We start from the raw sequence: 11659 nt of genomic DNA on the forward strand, positions 1-11659 counted from the left end.
CAAGAGGCTGAGGTGAAAGGATCGGTTGAGCCTATGAGGGGGAGGTTGCAGGGAGTCAAGATCACACCACTGCACTCCAGCCTGGGTGACAGAGTGAGAGCCCATCTCATAAATAAATAAATAAATAAATCTAAAGAGAAAAGATTTTTTTAATTTTTTTTATTATTATTTTTATTTTATTTTTTTATTTTTATTGCATTTTGGGTTTGGGGGTACATGTGAAGAACATGCAAGATTGTTGCAGAGGTACACACATGGCAGTGTGGTTTTCTGCCTTCCATCCCCTCGCCTGTATCTGTCATTTCTCCCCATGCTATCTCTTCCCACCTCCCCACCCCCATCCCTCCCCCATTTCCCCAGAACGGACCCCAGTGTGTAGAGTTCCCCTCCCTGTGTCCATGTGTTCTCATTGTTCAACACCCACCTATGAGTGAGAACATGCGGTGTTTGATTTTCTGCCCTTGTGTCAGTTTGCTGAGAATGATGGTTTCCAGGTTCATCCATGTCCCTACAAAGGACGTGAACTCATCGTTTTTGATGGCTGCGTAATATTCCATGGTGTATATGTACCACATTTTCCCTATCCAGTCTATCATCGTTGGCATTTGGGTTGGTTCCAGGTCTTTGCTATTGTAAACAGTGCTGCAATGAACATTTGTGTGCATGTGTCCTTATAGTAGAATGATTTATAATCCTTTGGATATATATCCAGTAATGGGATTGCTGGGTCAAATGGGATTTCTATTTTTAGGTCATTGAGGAATCGCCACACTGTCTTCCACAGTGGTTGAATTAATTCACATTCCCACCAACAGTGTAAAAGTGTTCCTATTTCTCCACATCCTCTCCAGCATCTGTTGTCTCCAGATTTTTTAATGATCGCCATTCTAACTGGTGTGAGATGGTATCTCAATGTGGTTTTGATTTGCATTTCTCTGATGACCAGTGATGATGAGCATTTTTTCATATGTTTGTTGGCCTCCTGTATGTCTTCTTTTGTAAAGTATCTGTTCATATCCTTCGCCCATTTTTGAATGGACTTGTTTGTTTTTTTCCTGTAGATCTGTTTTAGTTCTTTGTAAATTCTGGATATCAGCCCCTTGTCAGATGGGTAGACTGCAAAAATTTTTTCCCATTCTGTTGGTTGCCGATTCACTCTACTGACTGTTTCCTTTTGCCGTGCAGAAGCTGTGGAGTTTGATTAGGTCCTATTTGTCTATTTTGGCTTTTGTTGCCGTTGCTTTTGGCGTTTTGGTCATGAAGTCCTTGCCTACACTTACGTCCTGAATAGTTTTGCCTAGATTTTCTTCTAGGGTTTTTGTGGTGTTAGGTCTGATGTTTAAGTCTTTAATCCATCTGGAGTTAATTTTGGTGTAAGGTGTCAGGAAGGGGTCCTGTTTCTGCTTTCTGCACATGGCTAGCCAGTTTTCCCAACACCATTTATTAAACAGGGAATCCTTTCCCCATTGCTTGCTTGACAAAAGACTTTTTTTTAAGTTTGGCCATGAGTTGGTAATTGTTAAAGTTCAGTAATAAGTAACTGAGGGTTCATTGTACTGTATTCTCCACTTTCCGCTTTTGTCTGTGTTCACAATTATTCACAATGAAAAGTAAAACATAAAAGATAAACATTGAAAGATAACCGGGAAATGGGAGCTTCTTTTTCTTTTTCTTTTTCTTTTTTTTTTTTTTTTTTTTTTTTTTTGAGACAGGGGCTCACTCTGTCACCCAGGCAGATCTCAGTTCACTGCAGCCTTTACCTCCTGGGCTCAAGGAATCCTCCCACCTCAGCCTCTTAAGTAGCTGGGACTACCTACAGGTGCCTGCCGTCACACCTGGCTAATTTTTTATTTTTTGTAGAAACGGGGTTTTGCCATGTAGCCCAGGCTGGTCTTGAACTCCTAGGCCTAAGCAATCCACCCTCCTTGGCCTCTCAAAGTGCTGGGATTACAGGCATGAGCTATTGTGTCCAGCCTATTATTTGGCGTAGCATTTTTGCCTAATTTTATCTTTCTTTTTCCAAATAAAATGAAAAAAAAATGCATAGATAACAGTTCAAACATTTAACAAGGCAAAGAAGCCATCACTGCCAAACGAGATTGCAGCACATTCCGGAGGGAGAAGATCAGGCAACTCCTCCTGCGGCTTTCTAGGGACCTGCTCAGGCACTTGGTCCAAGCCCTAAGGCCAGGAGATCAGTATGCTTGGGAAGCCTAGAAAAACCCCCAACCTCTCTCTTTTTATTTTCCACTGTGTGAATTACGTGTTGTTGCCATTGATTCCACATTTTGTGACTTGTTTTTATGGATGCCCTTCATAGGTGTTTAATTTATGGGCTGCTGTCAAAGAAACGGAAAATGCAAGAACAGTGGGAACGGAGAACAACAGAAGGGAAGTGATAGCGCGTTGTGTGTGGGCCTGTTTAGTGTGTTTCTCTTGGGTAAATCCTCTTCACGCCACCCAGGGCAACTTGTTTCAGGTTCAGCTAATAAAGACATACCTAGAACTTTCTATTGATATTTTTGGAATTCCTGAAAGGAAGAAAGAATCCGTGCCCCTGTGAGCCCACCTCTCAGCCTTCTAATTATATACAAATAGAGTATTGCTGTAATTTCCTCACAATAAAGATCACTGAACACCTACTCTGTGCCCAACACTGTGCTGGGCATGGGGTTCCTATGCTGAATGGAGCACATGGCCTTTTTCCGGGCAGGTAGACAAAGTAGACAAGCAGCCACTACCCAGTGTGAGGGTACCAATAGGGAGCAGGCCCTGCAACATTGGGCATCTCCCAGTGAAGGTGATGCTGGAACTGAGAATGCTGAGTTCGAAGGCCAGGAGCCAATGGAGCGACGTGGCAGGTTGAAGAACCTACCGTGCTGTCTGATGTGGTAGCCTCTAGCCACAGGTGACTCTTGAGCTCTTGAAATGTGACTTATCCAAATTGAAATGTGCTGTAAGTGTAAAACACATACCAGAATTTCAAGACTAAGCATGAAAAAGAGTCAACTATCTCCTTAATGATTTTTCATATTCATTACATGTTAACATGATAATATGTTGGCTATATTCTGTTAAATTAAATACTCTATTAGGCTGAGCACACTGGCTCAAGCCTATAATCCTAGCACTTTGGAAGGCCGAGGCAGGCAGATCACTTGAGGCCAGGAGTTCAAGACCAGCCTGGCCAACATGGCAAAACCCCATCTCTACTAAAAACACAAAAATTAGCTGGACAGGGTGACACATGCCTGTAATCCCAGCTACTCGGGAGGCTGTGGCATAAGAATTGCTTGAATCTAGGAGGCAGAGGCTACAGTGAGCCAAGTTCATGCCACTGCACTCCAGCCTGGTGACAGAGCAAGACTTTGTCTCAAAAAAAATGAAATACATCTCTAAATTTCACCCATTTCTTTAAACTTTTAAAGTGTGAATACAATACCACTTTAAGTTAGATATGTATGGCTGGGCACGATAGCTCACACCTGCAATCCCACCACTTTGGGAAATGAAGGCTGGAGGATCCCTTGAGTCCAGGAGTTCAAAACCAGCCTGGGCAACATAGCAAGACCCCCATTTCTACAAAAAATAAAAAACTTAGTCTGGCATGGTGCACATGCCTGTGGTTCTAGCTACTCAGGAGGCTGAGGTGGGAGAATCCCTTGAGCCCAGGAGTTCGAGGTTGCAGTGAGCCATAATCATGGCACTGCACTCAACCTGGATGACAGAGCAAGACTTACCTTAAAAATAAGAAGAAGAAGTAGTTAGATGTGTGCCTGGGACTGTATTTCTATGGAATATGCTGCTCTGGAGGTACAACTGAGCTAGAAAAGAGTAAAGGTTGCAAGCGAACTTGAAGGAGCTAAGAGGCTGTGCTGGCCCCTGGAGTCAGCAGAAAAGGGACAAGAGTCACTTAGCATCCCCACTTGACTATCTAGGGGCTGTCTCAAACTTCCTCGGTACAAAACTGAGCACCTGGTCTACAATGGATGCTGTAGTCACTACCTAAATACTCTGAGACCAAGGCACTCTTTCCCCCAGCTGTTAAGAGTGCTGGTGACTGACAGCCCAGCCCAACTCAGCCCCACTACAGAGCTTGACTTGCACCAAGGAGAACCACCTTGCTGGAGGTCTAACCCTTCCCAGAACCGCCTCCACCCAGCGACAGTCAGTTAGAAGGTCAAGCATGAGTCCTGACTGACTTGTCCCATTGGAGTAACTTTGAAGTTACTGGGCTCAAGGGATTCTCCCACCTCTGCCCAACTTCAGAGCTCGCCCATGGGGTTGGCTGAGTCCCCTGTTGGCACCAAGTGGCTACCCAGCTACTTCCTCTGTCACAGCCTTCTTGCTCCGCTTCTCTCTCAGGTGTTGATCATGAAAGCCCTGGCCAGCAAACCTCCCGCATGCTCATTTCATCTGGATCTGCTTCCTGTGAACTTAACCTGCATGTGATCTTCCTCCCAAATCCCTTCCTCTTTCTATTTTCTGCTGGTGACATCTTTACTCCTGTCTTTCTCTCACACCCACAGTCTAGTATGGGTCAGAAATCCTCTTGGTTCTATCTTCAAATTATATCCAGAATTTGACCAGTTTTCAGGGCCCCTCTGCCATTGTCCTGATCTATGCCTCCATCCTCTCTCACCTGGGGTGTTCTGATGTCCCCCAGTCCCAGCTACTCTCCCTACGTCAGCCTTGCTGCCCTTGAGTCCCTTTCAACAGAGTAATCAGAACAGAGGTCTCGAGTCAGGTCATGTTGCAGCTCGCCCGAAGCTAAGTCACTCAGTAATGACTAAATCCTTGCTAACCCAGCATGCCTGGCCTGGGATAATCCTCGTTTATATCTGTTGTCCTAGCACAATTTTAACAGTGACCACTTAGCCCCATTTGGATTACAAATTATATGGTCATCCTACCTCCTGCTACCTTGTGGAAATCACCTCCTACTACCCCTCCTGCCTTCACTCACTCCATTCTAGTGACTGCAAAATAGTCCTCAAAGAGACAGAAAAATCCCTGCATGCAGGCATTTGCACCTGCTATTCCTTTGCCTGAGATACTCTTCTCCAAGACGTCTGCAGCTCCCTCACTCCAAGATCACCTTGTTAATGAGGTTTTTTTATTCCTGGCCACCCCATTTAAAAGTTCAGGTATCCACGCCAAACCCTCATATCCTCTCTTCCTAGCTTTATTTTTTTCTCCTTTTTTTTTTTTAACCTATCACTCTCTAATATGCTTATATTTTACTTACTTTTCTTGTTTATCACCTATCTTCTTCAAGATAAAGGCCAGGGAAGCTGCTACACATCCTAAAATGCACAGGACAGACCTCACAGCAAAGAATTATCTGGGCACAGTGGCTCACTATTCCTGAAGTGTGATATGCTTGCCTTGGCTTTGGGAAGCCAAGGCGGGCAGATCACACTTTAGCCCATGAGTTCGAAACCAGCCTGGGAAAAATGATGAAACTCCATCTCTACAAAAAATACAAAAATTAACCAGTGAGCCATGATCATGCCACTGCACTCCAGCCTGGGTGACAGAGTGGACCCTGTCTCAAAAAATAAAATAAAAATAAATTGTTTAAAGAATTATTTGCCCCAAATACTGATAGTGCTACAGTTGAGAAATCCTGCCTTAGACCAGTCACTAAGCTTTTCCTAGCCTCAGTTTTCCCATCTGTAAAATAGTAATACTAGTACTGGGCCTAGTCATAGAACTGTGAGAATTAAATAAAATCGTCATGAAAGGCTCATAGCATAGTGCTTGTTACTTAAGTGCTATTTTTGTTTTAAGGATTATTAGGCTCAGACTGTGTCTGATTGTCTCAGTCATTCCAGAGCCTAACAGGTAAGTTTTTATTCTGCTCCTTCTCAAGCCCTGGTCACATCTTCTAACACATGAGCATCGTTGGTTGCAGAAGAATGAGGCAGGTTCATTACCAGAGCCAGAAAACTCACTGCAATAGACTTGCCTGATTTAGCAAATAAAAATGCAGGATGCTGGCTGGGCACGGTGGCTCACACCTGTAATCCCAGCACTTTGGGAGGCCAAGGTGGGCAGATCATGAGATCAGGAGATTAAGATAATCTTGGCCAACATGATGAAACCCCGTCTCTATTAAAAATACAAAAATTAGTGGGGCATGGTGGTGTGTGCCTGTAATCCCAGCTACTCAGGAGGCTGAGGCCGGAGAATCGCTTGACCTAGGGAGTCAGAGGTTGCAGTGAGGCAAGATTGTGCCACTATACTGCAGTCTAGCAACAGAGTAAGACTCCATCTCCAAGAAAAAAAAAAAAATACAGGATGCTTGGTTAGATTTGAATCTCCCTTAACAAAAACATAATTTTTAGTATAAATACACCTCGTGTAATATTTGGGACATACTTATAAATTTTAAAACCCATTTTTTATTTATTATAAAGTCAAATTTAACTGGATATTCATATTTTTTCTGACAACCTGACAAACCAAGCACCTGCCCTCTTATTAAAGGAGTCATCTTCACAGACGAAGAATATCACTTTGCATAGTTAAAGATTAAAACCACCTCTCTTTCCCTCAGAGGAACTGAAAGGAGTTCCTACTAAAATTACAAATATATACAAATTATAAATATTCCTACTAAAATTACAAATGTACCTCCAATTTCACAATATAAGCCACTGAAGATTACACAGCAGAGACTTCTTAGAGGCCCACAGGCTTGTGCCCCACTAATCTGCCAAGACTGGCACTCTGGGATGGTGGAGACCCCAGGTTTTGGAGTCGGGACTGATCTGGGTTAGAGACTCGCTTTCATAAAACCATGACAGGCCCACCTGGCAGGGTTGTTGTAGGGCTCATGTATAAAGTGCCTCGTACATAGTAAGTGTTCAACAGTAGCATCATCAGCATCATGTCTCGGTTGGACCCATGTGAGGTCATGGATGAACGCTGTACAGCACGAACTAGGAGCCCAGAAATAGGCCATTAATCACATGGCGAGCTGCCACCCCTCTGCTCAGCCACCGAATCAGCACCCTATGGTTGCTTTTAAAGCCACATACTTCTGGGAACAGCTCCAAGATTTTGGAATGAGAAAGAATGAGGCTGGGACACGGGCTTGCAAATGTTTATCAAGATGCTTCATTCACCAGTGGTGAGGATGAGCATCCCCTAAAGAGCTTGTTCAAACAGATGCTGGGCTTTGTCCCACAGTTCCTGATGGCAGATGAGCCTCAGCCATCCACCCCTCCACAAGTTCCCAGGTGATGCTGACGCTGCTCTCTGGGGACAATTTGAGAATCACTGTTCTACATCCATATCTCTCAACCCCAGCTTTTTTTTTTTCTTTGAGACAGAGTCTTGCTCTGTTGCCCAGGCTAGAGTACAGTACATAGTCTTGCTCTATTGCCTAGGCTGGGGTACAGTACAGAGTCTTGCTCTGTTGCCCAGGCTGGGGTACAGTACAGAGTCTTGCTCTGTTGCCCAGGCTGAGGTACAGTACAGAGTCTTGCTCTGTTGCCCAGGCTGGGGTACAGTACAGAGTCTTGCTCTGTTGCCCAGGCTGGGGTAGAGTAGAGTCTTGCTCTGTTGCCCAGGCTGGAGTACAGTACAGAGTCTTGCTCTGTTCCCCAGACTTAAGTGCAATGGCATAATTACAGCTCCCTGCAGCCTTAACCTCCCACAACCCTAGAATATTTTAACCACAAGAGGTGTTTTCAAATACCTGTGCCTGGGCCCTGGGTTATTAGATGTAAATAGTCTAGGGGAGGACCCGAGCTGCTCATAATTCCAGTGCATTCTGGTGGGGAACTCCTGCTCTCCTTAAGGCAATTCTGCTCTAACTCCACAGTGTGCCCAGGACCAGCCACACTCCAGCCCAGACCTTCAGAACCAGAATCTGCATTTTAACAAGCTCCCCTGGTGATTTGTACCCATGCTAGATCTGAGCACTGCTTAGGTTTCAGTCTAAATGTAAATTCCTCAGGCAGGTCTTTTTTTTTTTTTAGTCTCACTCTGTCGCCCAGACGAGAGTGCAGTGGCACAATCACGGCTCACTGCAACCTCCACCTCTCAGGTTCAAGGGATTCTCATGCCTCAGCCTCCCAACTAGCTGGGAACACAGGCACACACGAAGCTGATTTTCGTATTTTTAGTAGAGACAGGATTTCTCCACATTGTTCAGGCTGGTCTCAAACTCCCGACCTCAAGTGATCCACCTGCCTCGCCCTCCCACAGTGCTAGGATTACAGGCATGAGCAACCACACCCGGTGCAGACAGGGCTTCTTCCAGTGCCTTTGGTGGGCTAGATCTTTAGAGTTCTCAGGTTGGAGAGGGAAACACAGCCACTCGCTGGTCAAGCAGGTGGCAAGCATTTTACAGAGAATCCCAGAAATAAAGTCTCCCACTGTGGCCAGGCATGGTGGCTCATACCTGTAATCCCAGCACTTTGGGAGCCCAAGGTGGGAGGATCACTTGAGGCCAGGAGTTCAAGCCCAGCCTAAGTAACATAGCAGGACCCGGTTTCCACCAAAAAAAAAAAAAAAATGTTTTTTTCATCAGCCAAGTGTGGTGGTATGTGCCTGTGGTACCAGCTACTCAGGAGGCTGAGGCCGGAGAATCACTTGTGCACAGGAGTTCCAGGCTGCAGTAATCAAACCACTGTACTCCAGCCTGGGCAACAGAACAAGATCTGTCTCTGAAAATGAAAAAAACAATTAAAAAAAAAAAAAAGTCTTCCATTGACATCAATTGACTGCCCTTTCAGTAAATGTAGAAGCCAAATGTAAAAACAGCAGTAAGTGAACACCAGTGTGCAGTCAGCATAGAACCCTCAGCAGTGAATTCCCTGGACCTGGGAAAAGAGGAACCCAGACCAGAACAGAGTTGACAAGCTTAGCATCGTCCTGGACAGGAGCTGCCACCAGTGCTCACAGGTGTGGCATATACATACTGCTGCATATGGGTTACACCATTTGCCTTCCAAAATGAGGCCTCAGCCATCCTCCTCTCCATGAATTGCAAAGTACCTGGGCTAGGAGGACCTTAATTGTCTAATATGATCAAGATTCTGGGCTCAGAACACAAAAGCCAAACAAGATCATTTCAGCAAAAAATTAAGAATGATAATATCAAGTATTGCCAAGAGTGTGGGAAATAAGTCCCTCATAGCCTATTACTAAAAGTGTCAACAGATGAAGAATTTTTGGAAGGCAATTTGGGGGGAAAAAAAAACCCTCAAAATTTAAGACATGTATATGCTATGACCTGCATTCCTGCAGTTAGTAATATAACTCATAAAAATATTAGAAGACATTTATAAAGATATATCACAAGGGTGTACTTTGCTGCATTGTGTCTAATTTTAAATAATGGAAGTAAGTGATGGATCGATCAAGAAGACTAGATAAATTTCTGTTAACACAGTGATCTCCTATATATCTGCTAAAATAAGGAGAACTATAAATGTCCGCACACATGCACATGTATGTGCATAGTGTGACTCCATTTCTACTGCTTAAAAACCTCATACATGTATATGTAAATATATGTGTGACTAAGCATGAAAAAAATCTGCAAATATACCCTCTAATCTGTAACCAATTACTGCTTTTAGGAAGTGATACTAGATTGGGGGAAGTGGGTTTCACTTTTTCTGTATACTCTTCTGTAATTTTTGAGTTTAAATGTGTACTATTTTTACTTAAAAAAAATTTCAAACAGGTAAAAATGATTTCTTGGGAACTGTTTCTCTTTTACCTTTTTTTTTTTTGACAGGATCTCACTCTGTCGCTGAGGCTGGAGTGTAGCGGCGCAATCGCTTTATGCTCTGTCTCAATCCCCACTGCAGCCTCGACCTCCCAGGCTCAAGCAATCCTCCCACCTCAGCCTCCCAAGTAGCTGGGACCACCGGCATGTGCCACCATGCTCAGCTAACTGTTATATTTTAAGTACAGACAAAGTTTTGTGATGTTTCCCAGGCTGGTCTTGAACTCTTGGGTTCAAGTGATCCACCCAACTCGGCCTCCCAAAGTGTTGGGATTACAGGTGTGAGCCGCTGCCCAACCCCACCCCCACCTCCCTGCCAAGAACTGTTTTGCTCTGGGCATGCTTCTTCACATTAACCATTTACTTACGTGTTTCAGGCTCAATAACTGTGATTGATTAAAATTGGGCTTTCTTAGCTAACACCTAATCCAGTCTGGATCCCTTCAGATTAAGTCTAGGTAATCCTGATTGGCTTTTGGGTTTCCTTGAGTGTTTTTAATTTCAATTTAGCATCGTGTCCTTGAAACGTTGTGTCTTTTGGGCCCTTCTCTTTAATTTGTCTCTATCAAGCATATGGTTAACCAAAACACTAGATTCCTTTTTATTAATTTGCTGCTGAAGCATGTCACTCCAATTCTGTACCAAATCAATTATTTGTTTTAATGTAAAGATAGATGATTACATTTAGTTTTGTTAAATTTCATCTTGTAGATTTTGGTACAAGTCCAGTCTGTTAAAACAATTTTAGATCTTCACTTTTTTGCACAAGGTATTTCTCTAAATTTTACATTATCTAAAAATTTATCCCTGGGGAGATCATAAAATTTATAGACAGCAGGCACAAAGAAGTCTTTTAGACAGTATCCTTTTATTATTATTATTATTATTATTATTATTTTAGAGACAAGGTCTCACTCTGTGTCCCAGGCTGGAGTGCAGTGGCACAATCATATGAGAGCTCACTACAGCCTCCAACTCCTGAGCTTGAGGGACCCTCCCACCTCAGCCTCCCAAAGTGTTGATATTACAGGCATGTGCCACCACATCCAGCTATTCTTTCTTTCTTTCCTTTATTTCTCTCTCTTTCTTTCTTTCTTTAGAGATCTTCCTGTGTTGCCCAGGCAACAAACTCTTGGTCTCAAACTCTTGGCCTCAAGCGATCCTCCCACCTCTACCTCCCGAAGTGCTGGGATAACAGATATGAGCCACCATACCCAGCCCACCTTTTTAGTTGAAAATGACCAGAACCTATACGAGCTTAAGCCAACAGGAACTTTAACATATGGAGACTGAGCTATCTCACTGACTCCAAGATAGGTATGTGTTGGCCTGAGACAAGCCGGGTGGGAGACAGGCAATCCTCCCTCCCTCCTGATCTCAGCCTCTTTATTGTCTGTCTCAATCCCCAACACCCCTCTCACTCTCCCAAAACTCCCTCCACCCCAGTCCCCACTCCTGTCCCACTGTAGTACATGACCACAGACCCACCAAGAGTGGGCCAAGGTAAAAGCACCTGTGCCCTCTCCCAGCTAAAACTCTTTACACTGGATATGCATTCAGCCCCCAGACCTCTGCCAGACTAGCAGTTTCATTTATTCTGACTGACTTCCCTTCAATTTTATCCCCAGGGCCCTGAGAACCATCCCAGATATCAGAGTTTATTCACCTTTCCTCTGGCCCCAAACCAAAGCCCAATTTCCATTTCCACAAGGCAGCCGTTTGGGTTAGGTGTCCACCCTGGTCCAGGCAAAGGTGGCAAGAGGACAAGTTCAAGGAGAATAAACATGGCTTCCAAGAGCCATCTTCTGTGGCTGGGTGCAATTCGCAAAGAAAGAGGTATATAATATTGACAACTACCTAATGAGTAGTTATGCCTCAATTTGTTTACTATAGAGATGTCAATAGATA

Source organism: Saimiri boliviensis, chromosome 15, assembly GCF_048565385.1.
Source record: "Saimiri boliviensis isolate mSaiBol1 chromosome 15, mSaiBol1.pri, whole genome shotgun sequence".
Lineage (NCBI taxonomy): Eukaryota > Metazoa > Chordata > Mammalia > Primates > Cebidae > Saimiri > Saimiri boliviensis.